At 36.5% G+C, this 16,151-nt stretch overlaps 1 long non-coding RNA gene across 1 annotated transcript; it reads right to left on the minus strand.

Annotated features, from left to right (window-relative positions):
- Positions 1-2,254: 2,254 nt before the first annotated feature.
- On the minus strand, positions 2,255-6,939 carry LOC107785870 (uncharacterized). Its single transcript, XR_001647982.2, has 2 exons — positions 6,717-6,939; positions 2,255-2,515 (listed from the first exon to the last, which is right to left on the minus strand). It is a non-coding gene; the product is annotated as an uncharacterized LOC107785870 (long non-coding RNA).
- Between the last annotated feature and the right edge of the window lie 9,212 nt (positions 6,940-16,151).

The following is a 16,151-nucleotide window of genomic DNA, read 5'->3' on the forward strand; positions in this document are numbered from 1 at the left end:
GGAAGATTTTCCCACCAGTCTAACAATAGTGGTGGTATACTTTGGACCATGCCAAACCTGGGGACTTCGTGCCTCATTTTCTTCAAAATAAATAAAGTTAGGCCCTTGCCCCCTCCTGATTCGACTACTTACACATTAACGATTAGCATGTCGGCATTTATCTCTCCAAATAATGCACATATCGTGAATGCATCCGTTGGGATTATAGAAATCCCGGTGGACTTTGGACAAGGATTTATTAGAGGCTTATTATGCGGACAACATATTAACCCCAGCTAGGTTTGACCATGATGCATGTACAATTATTTATCAGAGCAAGGTTTCTATAGAACTCTAGACGGTTACCCTCAAGCGGACAACTTGAGGGGGAAAGGCATGGAACCGTCGACTACATGGCTGATTGACTAGTTTTATCGCAAATAAGACTTTCCGAATTTAAAGGGTGATTTTAGGAAGAGCACGAACACTCAAGTGCCGCTATGGTATTAGTACGCACGAGTGGAATATGATGTTGAGCATGGAGTTATGTAAAAAGAAATAATACGTTGTCAATTATTTTCATGATGAATAATGATAAAATGCGGTATTTAATAATTGTAAAGACATTTAAGAAAAGAAAAACAAGGAGACAAGTCAGTTTCCATAGTAAAAGTGATAAAGCAAGGGAAGGCAATCATAAATAAATTCACTTAGAATGGGCAGAGGTGTGCAAGTATTAATGGAATAATAAAGACATTCTTAAAGACTAATTCACAGACAAGTTCGTTATGGTAAGAGCATAAAGATATCCCCAGTAGAGTCGTCATGCTGTTGTGCCTCCTTTTTCTTGCGAAATCGGGTTTCGACATTTTCTGGGATAACTCCTTTCTGTGAGGGTAGGGAATTGGATTTGAAAGAGGCGCCACCTAACGGATTAAGGTGTGTTAGGTCACCTAGAGAAATTAACTCATATAACCAGTCTACATCACCAAAGATCGGGTAAGGGCTCGAAATTACCTTGAGAGGAAGGTGTTAGGCACCCCTCGAGGTCCACAACGGTGGGTCCCGGCCAAAATTAAATCCAGCGAATTAGTCTTAAAAGAGAAGAAAACAATTTGGACAGGTACAATATTCAATTTATTTTTACACATGAGTATAGGGGTGGTTTTAAGTTTTTTAGCCTATAGGATTATCCCATGTAATGCTTTGCAACTCCCTCAAGTCGGGGTTTTACTCATAGCATTAGCGCATGGGCTATCATTTCCTTTACTACCCAATTACTATCTTCAAGTTGTTACTTAAGCGCGCTAATTGATTCTAAATCGTACCATATGCGTGCACTACCCGTCCCTTACTTATGGTCGTGGAGGTATTAGGACCTCTATTTGGGATGGTTCTAGACCAATCTATGTTTCCTAAAAATATGAAATCTAGGTGACACTCAAAAAGCAAATAGGAATTTCAAGTAAAAAGCAAGTATAGGCTCATATTAACCTCCACACATAAGCAACAAAAGCACACATTTAAACCAGAAAACTTATTAATTTAAGATCCTATAGGCAGGATATCTATGCGAGAAAACAGGGTTCAGAAACAGCTTTGTTAGGGTGAGCATTAAGACCTATTTGTTTGCCTACTGATTTTATTCAGCATGGATCTGGGCTTTCAGGCAGTAGTATATCATAGTTTTAAACCCATAATCATTAATGAGTCTTGTGGATACGTTGCCTAAGTGATTTATAAGAGTGCTTGAATTCCAAATGGAGTAACAGGATCCTATAGGCATGATTTCTATGAGTTTGTCAATGACAGACCTATAGGCATGATTTCTAAGTGTAGTACTGATTTTAACTCATAAGGATAGTTTTATTTCTTTTAAATCATATGGGCATGCTTTCTAATTGCTGAATTGATTTAAACCCCTATAGGCAGGATTTCTAAGTCTTAGAACTGATTTCACTTTATATAGCTGATATCTACTAATCGTATTTAAACAGAAATTAATAGATTGCCAAGAAGTATAATTGACTCAAACAAACAAGATCCTATAGGCATGGTCACTAATGCACATTGAGTTGAAAATATGTGTAGATGCTATGAACAGGATTTCTAATACAGAATCAAACGTGAAGTACTATGAGCAGGGTTTCTAGCATGAAAATGATCATGAAAAATCCTATAGGCAGGATCTCTAAACATAGTACAGTATCCACATAATTTAATCAGCATAGTTAAGTCCTATAGGTAGGATTTCTATCCAATTGCAACAAAGATATAAGCATAAACCCCCCAGCCTTTACTAATTAACCCCAAATCTATTATTACAGAGATTATTACAGCCCAGAATAAATGAATTACATAATAGTAATGATTACACTATAGGGAGCCTTCCTAGGCCCAAACTAAACCTGGGAACCAGGCCTTCAAGCATAACAGCTCTAAAGCAATAGCAGTGATCCATTCACAACACATTAAACCAGGCTTCCAGTGTGTCAAAATTCCCAAAGAGCCTCAGAGACACCGGGCAATGCTCACACTAGAACCACACATTCAGCACAGAGTTCATAAAATATTAGAAAACCAGCCCAATGTGTCAGAGTACAAAGGAGTCTCAGGGACCAAAGGCAGTGCTCACATTGGGGGTAGTGAGAACCTAAATGACTAAGAGTAGGAGTTTGAAAAATTAGTGCATAAGGGATAATAGGGCAAGTTTTGAAATAGTTCAATTTTCAGAAAAGATAAAGTTCAGAATACAAAGTTGCAGGCAGAACTGCTCCAATAAGCAAACAAGATTTAGGTTCAGCATACAGTACAAATATGGTGAAGTCTGATTAAGCTAAATACTTATGCTGGCATTTGAACCAGTCATGGCTCAGTCATAGAAGCAATTAGGCAGAAGACATTTGAATTGAACAGACATGACAGATGAGTTAAGCACAAACATGCTTGATTACATGCTTAGAGTTCAGAACAGGTATAAAGCTAACAAACAAATCAAACCTTAAACTAACTTATGAGAGGATTCCTATTATTCTAAATGCCTTAGTCTTAAGTTAACAGTATTATCAAATTACCAGATAAGGGACAGAATCATGCTAGGAATTGAAACAGGTTACTCAAACAATGCATAGAGAAAGGTAATTGCAAAGATTAGGGCATACCAGTTGAGAAGAAAGAAAGTAAAGATGCAGTAACAATTATGTTCCAGAATAATTTGGCCTTGGATTTCAGCCGGCCAAACAATAGCCACTTAGTGCAAAAATCAGAACAAGAGCAAGAGAGAGAGTTTAAGTTTAGTAGTGAGAATAGGAGAGTTCGAGTGTTGTTCTAAAGGGGAAAGGGGAAGGGTTTAACTAATGCTCAATGAGGTAGACAAATAAGGTAATGCATCAGTCCTACACAAATAAGGCATGAGAATAACTTCATAATCAATTAAAGTCGGCTTCAATCAATTAACAGGGCATAATAGCATAAAATCATGCTAGTACCACTTAATTTAGGGAAAGCATTATATGGAATCAATCAGTAGTCAAGTGCTAGATCAAAATAAGGTAAAGAAATAATTTCAGGATCAATTTGAAGTCTAGTTTAGGGACAGATAATATAGAGTTCAGTCAATTAACGAGTAATCAGGCAAGTATTACTCATAATAAGGTAAGTATCATATAGAATCAATTACCAATCAGCAAACATGGTAAAGAAATAAAGGAATGAGGTAGGTTGAACAAAATAAGAAAAGTATCAGTACTATATGAGAAAGGAAAGAGTAAAAGTCTCACATCCTAGTTTTAGGTAAACCACAAAATCGGTAGTAAAATAAGGACAAAATAATCATATACTGTGTACAGTGAACATAGACAGGAGATTTATTCAAAAAGCAATAAAGAATCGAACTAGAGAAAGATCTAAAGCCCTAATTTTAAGGTAAGACACTCAAATCAGTCAGAGTAAAAGAGAATAACACAGATTCATACCAAATAAATATATACAGGAGTTTATTAAAGGAAACTCATAGCCGAATCAGTTTTAATTCAAGTAAAAGAAAAGGTTTGAAACCCTAGATTCAAGTAAATCACAGAATCTATCAAAAATTAACATATCGATAAATAATAGAGTAAATATAGACGAAGAAAATGCTTTTAAAGGACAGAGTTTGAACCAGATCTAGTTCAAATCAAAGAGCATTTGAAACCCTACTTTGGGGTAAGTAAGAATCAAAGAAGATATGAACATGTTCGTTACGCACAAAGACTCAGAGATGAATATAGACGGAATAGCCATAGAAATTAGAGAGTTGAACTGATTTAGTTCGATTTTGGCAAGATTTGCTTGGCATGTTAGGCAAGCAACTAAATAGGATCATAGACAAGTATCAAGTGGTGAGGAAAGACTAATAAGGTAAGGGGATCCATGGTTGATTCCATATCTGGTTGGAATCGAATGGGGAATTAGGGTTACGGCGCTAGGGTTTTAAGAGGAGGAGAGGTGAGAGATGAGAGAGTTTGAATACGGCGGGGTGGGTGAAATGGATTAGAGTTAGGTTTTTGGGTGTAATTAAAATAAGGGAAAAGGATATGGACCGTTGATCTCAGAGATCAACGATCACGATTAAAGGGGTTCCGAATCGGGTAGCTAATTGGGTAAGGGTAATTGGGTTAGGTTATTGGGCTGGGGGTAATGGATAGTGGGCTAGGTCCGAAAAATTAATTAAAAGGGGCTATGTTTTAAATACCCATTTAAATTATTAAAAGAATTTATAAAAAAATACTTATGAAATGATAAAAAATGTCATTTGTGCATAAAAATAATTACTTAATATTATAAAAATATAGAAAGTCATTTTATATATAGATATATGCATATATATGGGCTATTATTGCAAAATATGCAGATCTAGCCTTAAAAATGCAAATGTAATTATAAAAAATATAATTAAAATATTTAAGCACTATATCGACATAAATAATAAATTTAGATGATTAAATTATCATAAACATTATATGAGAGATAATTATTGGCTATTTGTATAATACAAAATGTAGAAATAACTTTATATAAAGCTTTAAAAATTATAAAAATACTTGTGCATGTTTATAAGTGCATGTGCACTATTTTTTAAAAATATATATGCATATTTAAAATATATGAGGAAAAAATTGGGTATCAACATTGCTGGCATCCATATGTTGCATATCCAGCTCAACCAAGTTTGGGCCCCCTTGTTTATGTTTGTTTTTTCCATGAACTGTCTCTTGCTCCACTTACCCAAAAAGTCTCAAGTATATACGGTTAATCAAGTTTTTACTCTTTTTAACCTATGATCGCCTGATTATTTACTCTTGTGTACATGTTTATGGCTACAGCTAAAATATCTTATTTACCCCATGAAGCCACACAATGTCGCCATGGTTTGGATCCCATTTCGCATATAATTTTCACATGATATTCAAGTTTGCCTTGCCCTTTGGTCCTTGAGCAAATCGTAACCAGCCTCCCTCTTTTATCTTTGTAACTATATTCTAGTAAGTCTTCTTTGTAGCATCAAAATTCAGTGGCCTCTCTACCAATTGAGGGAGCACTCGCTTTTAACATATGTTGTCCCAGAACTTGCATGTATGTACGCTCACAAAGTTCTTGTCCCCTACAGATTTTTCAGCCAAAGCACTTGGCTCCCCAACATCCTCTAGCGGTGGAATAACAATCTCATCATCAGATGAGTGAGAATCAAACTCTAACTCAACCATATTTTGTGACTTTCCTTCCCTTATACATTCACAATCTTTTCCTTTTTAGCCAAAGGGGACTTTGAAGCTCCCTCTTGAATTTTAAATGGAACCACTCTTTGCCTAGATGGCCGTGATTGTGGTGTGCTTTTTTTTGTCTGTATGGACTGCTCAATGTTCTATGTGGTTTCCTTGTATCCACTTCAGAGGTTCCTTTTTGCACATTTTCATGCTTTTGTTTAGTTCTGACTTACTTACTTTCCTTTGAGGGGTCATTCTTATCACTTGACATCCTTTTAGGAGAGGTTTACCATCTTCTCTCGCTCTGTGATTGTGAGTTGGTGTTTAGATACTACAAATGATAACTAAAAAGATCAATGAATCAATGTTAGTTCAACTTGCATTAACAAGCCATAGTAGTGCGCACCGCACCCCACACTTAGCTCTTGAGTGTAGGTGTGCAATGTTAGGCCTGAGGGACTACTACAACCTACTCTTACAAAAACAAGTTCGTTCAACATAAGTTAAAACCAAGTGGGCAAAGGCGACACATGAGTCGTTTCTAAATCAGCAATGGGTTGATAGTCATAAAAAATAAATGTAATTTAAATTCAAGAACTCCCAAACAGCCAACCCACACTTAAGGGCTGCTCACTTTGCCATCAGAAGAAGGCTCGCTACTCGGACTTCACAAAACCCATTAAAAAAGTCGCTTAGGCATTTTATCAAACCTATTATGTGCGTAGTTTGTTCTTTGCTTGTTTTGTCTCTTTTGAATCATCAACCCCCCCCCCCAAAATTGAGTGAGGTGGTAAATATTATAGTTTCTTACCTTATTTTATTCAATAATAAACCAAACAAGACCCTTTAATCCCCTAATTTCTTGAATTTTCTACCCTACTCAACTTACAACACAAAGTAACCTAAAGAAAGAAGAAAAACAAAAGAAAAGAGATGAAAGAGGAAAAAGCAGTTGACGGGGTGAGGAAAGGACGAAGGAAAGAGAAAACTTACTTGTTGTCCTTGAAGATGGAGGGGAACAAGCAACACTAGGTGGTGGAGGGTGATCGAAGAGAGAGAAGAGAAGAGAAGAAAAGAAGAAAGATGGGGTTTTGTGTTTACCCGAGCTTGTCGGGGTCTCACGCGACGTGAGAACTCCAAATGATCTAAAGAATTCACCCAATAAGGTCTCGTGATGTCTTGTGACACTATTTCTGAGTATCACCCATTAGCATTGTTTTAGACCTGCACAACTTACAAATACATGAAACAACCCAGTATATAAGGATAAATAAGAAAATTTTGTTGCCTGCCAACAAGTGCTTAATTTAACATCGCGACTGGATGAACTATAGTACCACTTTAGGTTGCCTCCCATGCAGAGCCTAATTTAACATTGCAGTACGATACATAATCCTCTCTTAGTTGTCTATGAGAACAATCTTTAACTTTTTACAATCAATGTCACCACACAAATAATGCTTCACTCTTTATCAGTTTACCAAAAATGTCCTTTATTCATTCAAAGCGTGCTACTTAAATTATCTACTAAATTGTTTTGTACACAGTCTCAATTTTACTTGCATATTATATCTCAGTCTCTATTGTTCTTTGTTGATACATTATATCATTTTTGTTTGGGCTGATTTTCATGATTACTGAGAGTCCAAGAGACTCGAGAGGTTGACTACTGAGTGAGGCCGAGGGCCTGATTGTGAGGATATCTATTGGATCGGGCTACATGTCGCAACTTATTTCATTAATTTATGCTATGATTCGCTTGTTATAGCGCTTGGGTTAAAGGAGCCCTTCCGGAGTATGTACACACCCCCATTGAGTGCAGGTACCTACTGAGTGCGAGTGCCAAGTGCTGAGCGACTAAGAGGAATGAGTGGCTGTGAGGAATGAGTGATTGTGAAGTTGGAGTGAATGAAAAGACTGAGTGACTGTTGCTTTGAGAGGATTCATTTGACTTCGTTACTGTTGCACTTCAGATTTCATATATCACCGTCTTGAAATTTTTGAGAGATGTTATATTCTGTTTCATTTGAACTTGACATGAATTAATTGTTTTGGCTTTAATTGTCAAACTTGAAAGCATGCATACCTTCCTATGTTGAAATTACTATAACTAAACTATAACTGTGAAGCTCGTCACTGCTTTCAATCCTTTATTTAGGCTTGTTACTTTCGAAGTTGGTTGTACTCACCTTACACCCTGCACTTTGTGTGCAGATCCAGGTATTTCCGAACACGGTGGTTGTTGATTGCTTTCTGCAGCTCGATCGTTGGAGATTCCAAGGTAGTTGCCCCGTGTTCGCAGACCTTGTCTCTCCTTCCCTATCTTTCCGCATATTGTATTTAGTTTTAGACTATCACAAAGAGTATTTTTCAGACTTGTGATGTATAGATACTCATGTACTATGTGACACCCCGATTTTTGGGAACTTCCATGTTGAGTTTTGGGTTTCTATCCTTTTTATGAGAATTTTTATCACTTAAACTGATTTAGCTCATTTTTTGTTAAAAGTGTTGGAAATATTTTGAAATGTCGATTTACCTAGTACCACGTTAGGCACCATCACGACAGGTTATGATTTTGGGCCGTGACAATTACCACTTGCATTATACATCAACTCAAATGAATCATTCTAGTCCGAAAACACTATAATTGGTGCATTCACTAGCTTCCTCTTCAGCTCCTCAAATAGCATCATCAAATTTTCAAGGCACATCCTTCTCAAGCAACCTGCACAAAAGAGAAGAAATTTTAGAAAAAATCTCATCGAACTAATAACAGAAACATGCATGTACCTAGAAACTACGAACTCCTTTAATGGAATGCGGGGAAAACTTCTCAATTGCTTCTACCTTGGCTTTGTCAACTTCCAGTCTATCTTAGTACACATTGTGTCCCAATATTATGCCTTCTCGCACCATGAAATGACACTTCTCCTTGTTCAACACTAGATTTATCTCCTCAGATGTAGCAAGAACTTTAACAAAATTGGTGAAGCATTCATCAAACAAATCATTAAACATAGAAAAGTCATCCATAAAGACCTCAACAATCCTTTCCACCCTACTGGTAAAAATTACCATCATACACCTTTAAAAAGTTGCAGTTGCACTACATAATTCGACTGTATTGTCTTAAATTCATAACTACCATAATAGCATATGAAAGTGGTCTTTTCTTGTTTTTTCAGAGCAACATCAATCTGATTATACCCCAAGTAGCCATCAAGAAAATTGTAGTATTCCTATCCAGCTAACCTATCTAGCATCCGATAAATAAAGAGGAGGAGAAATAATATTTCAGTGAGAGATTATTCAACTTTTTGTAGTCTATGAAAATTTGTCAACCAATTACTGTCGAAGTTGGGATTAGTTGATTTTTCTCATTTACTAATATTTTCATACCTCCCTTTTTGTATACATATTGAACTAGATATACCCACTTATTGTCTGAGATATGAAATAGAATACCTGCATTAAACTACTTAATTAATTTCTTTCTTATCACCTTTTTCATGATCATCCAGCTAGCCTTGATGCTCCACACTAGGCTTGTGTCTTTCCTCTATAAGGATCTTGTGTATGTAAAAAGTAGGGTTGATACCTTTTATATAGGTATTGTCTATCCAATGACGCGTTTGTTCTCTCTAGAACTCTTAACAATATATTTTCATGTAAGTAAGATAAATCAGAAGAAATAATTATAGATAAAGCGTTACAACTACCCAAGTATACATAATAAAGATGAGAGGATAAAGTTTATGATAAACTTTGGAGCCTCCTCAATAGAAGGCTTTGGTGGCGGTCCACTTGGCATATTTAGGGACTCAAACTGGGGTTCTTCTCTGATGTATTTACATGATGCATCTGGAAAATGTATCATCTTACCAACCTCCTTATCAAGTTCTAAACTGCCAAACAACATAAGTGCTTTCTCTAGAGAATCGTCTAGATAGACACTTGAACCCAAAACTAGATCATCTACTTCCAGTATAGAGATCATAATAAGGTCTTCGTAATGACGAGACAACTGAATCACCCGGTATACATTGAAAACTGACTCTTTGTTGTCCACTCTCATGATCAATTTTACTTCCCTAACCTTGATGGTTCCATCTCCAATAGCCAAGAGAGGACATTCAAAAATGATATAAACTTGCTCATCAGCCTCATAGTCTAAACTAATAAAATTTGTTGGGAAGATAAAATGTTCAATCTATAGCAACACATCCTCAATCACTCCTTCTGGATAAGCCAATGACCTATGTGATGATTGTAACATGATTGTGGTAGGTCGTAGAGCCCCCAAGACTAATTGCTTAAATAATGATAATGAAATCAGATTTATACTGGCACCTAAACCATATAGAGGTCTACTTATATCAACTTTACCAATTAGCACAGGGATGGTGAAGTTACCTGGATCCTTTAGCTTTTGCAAAGGCTTTCTTTGAATCTTTGAAGTGCACTCTTCTCATGGCCCAAAATCCAACTAGTCGTGATGGCACCTAACCTAACTCGCTAGGTAAGCCAGTTAACACCTATCCAGTTTCAATAAAATTTAATAAGACAATTGAGTAAAAGAAAATATCTGAATCTTATACATTTTACCAAGGACTGGTAGTACAAATCATGAGCTTCTAAGAGTAAAATTTACAAACCTCGTATGAAATAAATATATCATTTGTTCGAAATGTACATAAACAGAATTTTGATGAATCTAAGACTACCATGAACAGGAGGCAACTACAACCGGAACGCAGGTACATCTGCAATTCCAACTCCCGTCGATCACAACAGCATCAGCATCCAACATCTGCACGTAAGGTGCAGAAGTGTAATATAAGTACAACTGACCCCATGTACTCAATAAGTAACAAACCTAACCTTAGGTTGAAAGTAGTGACGAGCTGGAACAAAGGTCGGAGTCCAACACCAATAGCAAATAACAGTTCATAACAGCATAATGAAAGTAATAAAAGAAGTAATTCAGAGATAAAATGCTCAGCTCGTTCATAGTTGTAGAAAATAAGCCATTTTTCTTCAAGTATATCAGTGAAAACCTAATTATTTTACTGGAATCGCTCAAAAATATAAGTAAGTTTGAAAAATTGTGATTTTTCCTAAAAATCCTTTCGACGGTAAATAAGATGTTTAATTTTTCTATATAGCAAAGAGTAAAATACATCTCTATGCCTATATGTCAATATGTGTGAGAAGTCATGAATGACATGATACCGTACAACAAGAGAAAAATGCATCTCTATGCCTGTATGTCAAGTGTGCATGTCAAATGCAATGTATCTCAGAGATGAACTCATGTATCCACAATCTTAGAGTACTCAATCTCACTGTCTCACACTTTTTACTCATCATGCTCAACCACTCGACATGCTCAGTCACTCAGTAGAGTATATGGCCAATCCAGACCAGGGAAGATCCATCCCCGATATATACATAGCGTTTGTCAGTCAGTCACTCAGTACTGTATAAGGCCAATCCAGCTCAGGGAAGATCCATCCCCAAATATAAATACTTCGGGCAAGATCCATGCCCAAGAAAGATTCGTCCCTCAATATAAACCAACCGCGCTCACTTGAGGTGTGTACAGGCTCAAGAGGGGCTCCTTCAGCCCAAGCACCATAATAAACCAGATCCAAGCATAAATCATTATAACATGTTGCGGTGTGCAGCCCGATCCCATACATCACTCACGCTTAGACCCTCGTCATCACTCAATCATCAATCTCTCCAGTCTTTCGGGCTCACAATGCCATGAAACTAACCCACAATGATGATATGATGTGTTAATAAATAGCATCAGAGACTGAGATATGATATCAAATGAATGAATATGACTGAGTATGAAATTGCAATTTAAACAAATAATTCAATAGCAATATGACCTCAGTGAGTCCCAACAGAATAAGCATGTAGCCTAGACATGGTTTCAAACATGGATCACAACTCAATAACTCTAGTACGCAGAGATTTCATGGTTACAGATAACATCTGGTAACTATACAGTACCATAGGAATAACAGAGCCAACATTCACACGGTGCACGCCCACACGCCCGTCACCTAGCATGTGCGTCACCTCAACATCAAACACATAATACGTAATTCGAGATTTCATACCCTCGGGACTAAGTTTAGAAGTGTTACTTACGTCGAACAAGCCAAATCTAATACCGAGCAAGACAATGATGCTCCAAAGATGCAATCACGCGCCTACCGACCTCCGAACGACTCAAAACTATCCAAAAGCAACTCAAATACATCAAATAAAACCTAAGGAAATAATTCCAAATGATAAAGGTCGAATGCTCAATCAAAATCCAAAACCGGCCAAAAGTCACACTTGGGATCGCGCCTTAGAACCCAACAAAACTTATAAAATCCGATAATCCATTCAATTACGAGTCCAACCATACTAGTTTCACTCAAATCCGACTCCAAATCGATGTTCAAATCTCAAAAATTCACTTTATAAAGCTTTAGGAAAAAACCCCCCAATTTCTCTTTAAAATTTCATCAACCAATTCCCAAAATCGAATATAGATTCATGAAACATAACCAAAACCGAGTAGAGAACACTTACTCCAATCCACATGGTGAAAATCTCCTAAAATATTGCTCCAATCTGAGCTTCATAGCTCCAAATATGCAAAAAATAACCAAACCCTCGAACTTAAAGCATGTTGCCCAGCATTTTCCGCATTTGCGGACAGTAGGTCGCATCTGCGACCTTCGCTTTTACGGTGAAAAACTTTGCTTCTGCGAAAACAGCCTGACCCAGCAAACCCTGGCACCTGCGGTATCAAACTCCGCTTCTGTGAAGACCCTCGCAGCTACGCTTCCATTCGACGCACCTGCGCATCTGCACCTGTGCCAAATTCTCCGCTTCTACGGGCTTTCTCACCCGGCTCTCACCTCGCTCCTGTAACTGCTTTTTCTCTTTTGCAACCATCGCACATGCACAAATTCAACCGCTGGTGCACAACACCAGTACCAGCAGCTACCAGCAACCAAATAAGAATGAGAAATGGTCCAAACCTCATCCGAAACTCACCCGAACCACTCGGGACCCTGTCCAAATATACCAACAAGTCTCATAACATAACACGGACCTACTCGAGACATCAAATCATACTTAACAACATCAAAACGATGAATCGCACCTCAATTTGAACTTAATGAACTTTGAACTTTTCAACTTCTAAAACTCGTGCCGAAACATAGCAAATAAATCCGAAATGAACACAAATTTTGCACACAAGTCCCAAATGATATAACAAAGCTATTCCAATTCCCGAAACCACAATCCGAATCTTATATAATCAAAGTCAAATCTTGGTCAAACTTATGAACTTTCCAAACCTTCAAATGTCCAACTTTCACCAATTTGTGTCGAAACCTTCTAGAAACATGCAAATCCGGATATACGCCCAAGTCCAAAATCACCCTCCGAACTTAACAAAATCATTAAAACTCCAATCCAAGGTCAAATACTAAAAAGTCAAACTTGGTCAACTCTTCTAATTTAAAGCTTCCTAGTTGAGAATCATTCTTCCAAATCAATTCTGAATAACCTGAAAACCAAAACTAACAATTGACACAAGTCATAATACATCACATGGAGCTACTCATATTCGTAAACTAGCAAGCAAAGTGCAAATGCTCAAAATAACCGGTCGGGTCATTACAACTCTTCAGTGAGTGCTACGTCTCAAACCCAGTCAACATTCTCTTTTTCGCCTTATTGTCCTTGATGTACTTAGCATATTTCAGTTTACTACGAAACATGTCCACCAATGTGATGTTCAAATGTACCTATTTCAACTTGTCAAGGAATTTGTTAAATATGTAGTCATCATTCTTCTTCTTCAGCCTCTGAGAGAAAGGCGGCAGACCCCTTTCAGGTATTGCTTGTTCAGATTCTACATTGATCTTTTGTTTCACCTCGACGGGTTTTGGAGTTTTTTCTTCTCCTAGCCTAGGCTACTCATTTTTTTTGTTAGTTCTATATGTCTCATCAGCAGGTGATCTGGAGATACTCTCTTATAAGGAATGGGTTGTGCTTTACTCCACACCCAAGGAGATTAAAGTTGACAGTTCGAGGGGACTACGGCTGGGCTCGACTACACAAAGAAAGCAGTACACAACAACAATAATAACAACAACAACCACCCAGTATAATCTTATAAGTGGGCTCTGAAGACAGTAGGATGTACGCAGCTTTACCCCTACCCTGAAAGGGAAAAAAGCAGTACACAACACAGAAGCCAAACTACATTGCTATGAAGCTACTGGGCTGTGTATTGCAAAAGATTCATCAAAGTTCAAGACTATGGGCACTCATGTTTTCAAATTATCTTGCCTACTTAGATATGTTGCCAATGAATATATTTTGTAGTCCAAAATAAACTTGGGTTTCATTTACTCAACGATGGTAGCAGGGGCTATCAGCGCTTCATGTTCATATATATATATATATATATATATATATATATATCCCTATGCAGCTTTACCTATAGATTTGAAAAAAAGAAAAGAAAAAGAGATTGAACGTAAGCATACGCTCACCTTAGCTTTTACTTTGGAGAAGTTAGAAAAATCTCTTCACTTTCTTCGAGGGAATATCACAGTATCACAGAATTAATACTATCTACCTACTTTATGTGTTTTATTCTATGCTATATAAGATATATAGCGTTACACTCTTGGAAAATTAAAGTAACCCTAGTTTTATGGGATAAAGCTATGGAGTACTGGGAACCGGAAAGATTTTAATTTCAAATAGACAAATACGCCTTAATTTGTATGTAACTTTTCACACTTGTTATTTATGACTTGGACAAAGGAAGTAAGAATCGAACTCATAATTATGGTATAAAAGAGTCCAGACCCTGCAGGTACACTAGAGTATGAGTCTTACCGATTTTTCTTCTTGTATTCATTTCTATTTCTCTTATTTTTTGTCCTTTATTTCTCTGAGAGAAGTACCAATATTGATGTGTACCTATATGCATAATAGACTACAAATTGGCTTAGCATCATTCACAAATTGCATGAATTCAGAAAGATATAGCCACCTCAATCTAGTGGGCTGCTAAATAATATTGAATTAATATTCTCTACGTATTCTCTCCACTCTTTTGTCTCTCTTGTCCATTTCAGAAAAAAAGTTTAGTGGATGTTTCTACTACTGTAGAATGATGCTATTCTTCAAGTCATGCTCTGCTATTGGATAAGAACTCAAATACTGAAGTGGGCAAATTAGGTAGGATTGGAGACAAGGGAAATAGGAGTCGAACTCATAATCTAAAATGTTTATAATTCCTTTTTGCCACTATATAAAAAGCTTTTCTTATGTTAATAAGATTCGAAAATAAAAATTTATACATTTAATTTTTTTTTTATTTATGCACATTATAATTTTCTATAAGGGAATTTAGTGACCACCCCTCGAACTAATGTAATTCTGCCACTGCATATAACTACGTGACCTTCTCTAAGAGGTAACTAAAAATTTCGTCTAGTTTAATTATATAGATCTAGTTTAAGTCGTATTTTGATGAAACTTTTAGCTGAGTCAAGGTGATTTTAATAATTGGAGATTTGGAGTGGACGTATCTTCTGTTAAGAGTATTATATGCAACTTCTTGTAAAGGAGCTTTCAAAGAATATAAGTTTTTGACCTAGAGTGTGAGATAAGTGGATGTCTTCCTTGGATAATATCTAACAATTAAGCATCAGAAAAATATTCTTTTCGAAACTATTTTAAAAACATATTTTCTGTCGTACTAAACACACCAAAGAAACCCTTCTATTTTTTTATGGAGATCTTTTTACATATATAAGTATTTTGTTAAGAAATGTAGCTCAAAGTAATAATATAAAACAAGAAGATAAGTAATAGAATAAGAGAAGAAGGAACTTTCTTATTTCATCAAGTATTCAAGTGTGTCACATCTCACAATTTCATGGCTCTATTTATACTATGAAGGTTATAAAATAAAGGGGATCCTTAAGGTGCACATCGCCCGATGTTTGTGCTCAACTGTGGTCTTTAAGGTGAATTTGGACTGGGATAGATCCATTAAACTTTTAAACATAAGTTTCCAAATATATTTGTTTGGGCCATGACCCAACAAGTTTTGTTCATCATCTAACTATGGCCTTTGTCTCCTTTTGGTTCTTTGGATCTACTATATCGTGCTGTTTATATGGCTACTAGATGGGATAAACCCGTGCAAGCACGGGCCCAACACTTTGGATTAGAGTGTGTTTTATTTTGATAAATACTGTTTGCCAGCGTAAAGAATACAATATTATCTGAAGAACATGTATTTTATATCATGGTAAATTTTGCTTAAAAAAATATTGCTCTGTGATGAAGACAAGAATCACTTGTATGACCGGTTAA

The sequence above is a fragment of the Nicotiana tabacum genome, chromosome 6 (genome assembly GCF_000715075.1).
Source record: "Nicotiana tabacum cultivar K326 chromosome 6, ASM71507v2, whole genome shotgun sequence".
NCBI classification, from domain to species: domain Eukaryota; kingdom Viridiplantae; phylum Streptophyta; class Magnoliopsida; order Solanales; family Solanaceae; genus Nicotiana; species Nicotiana tabacum.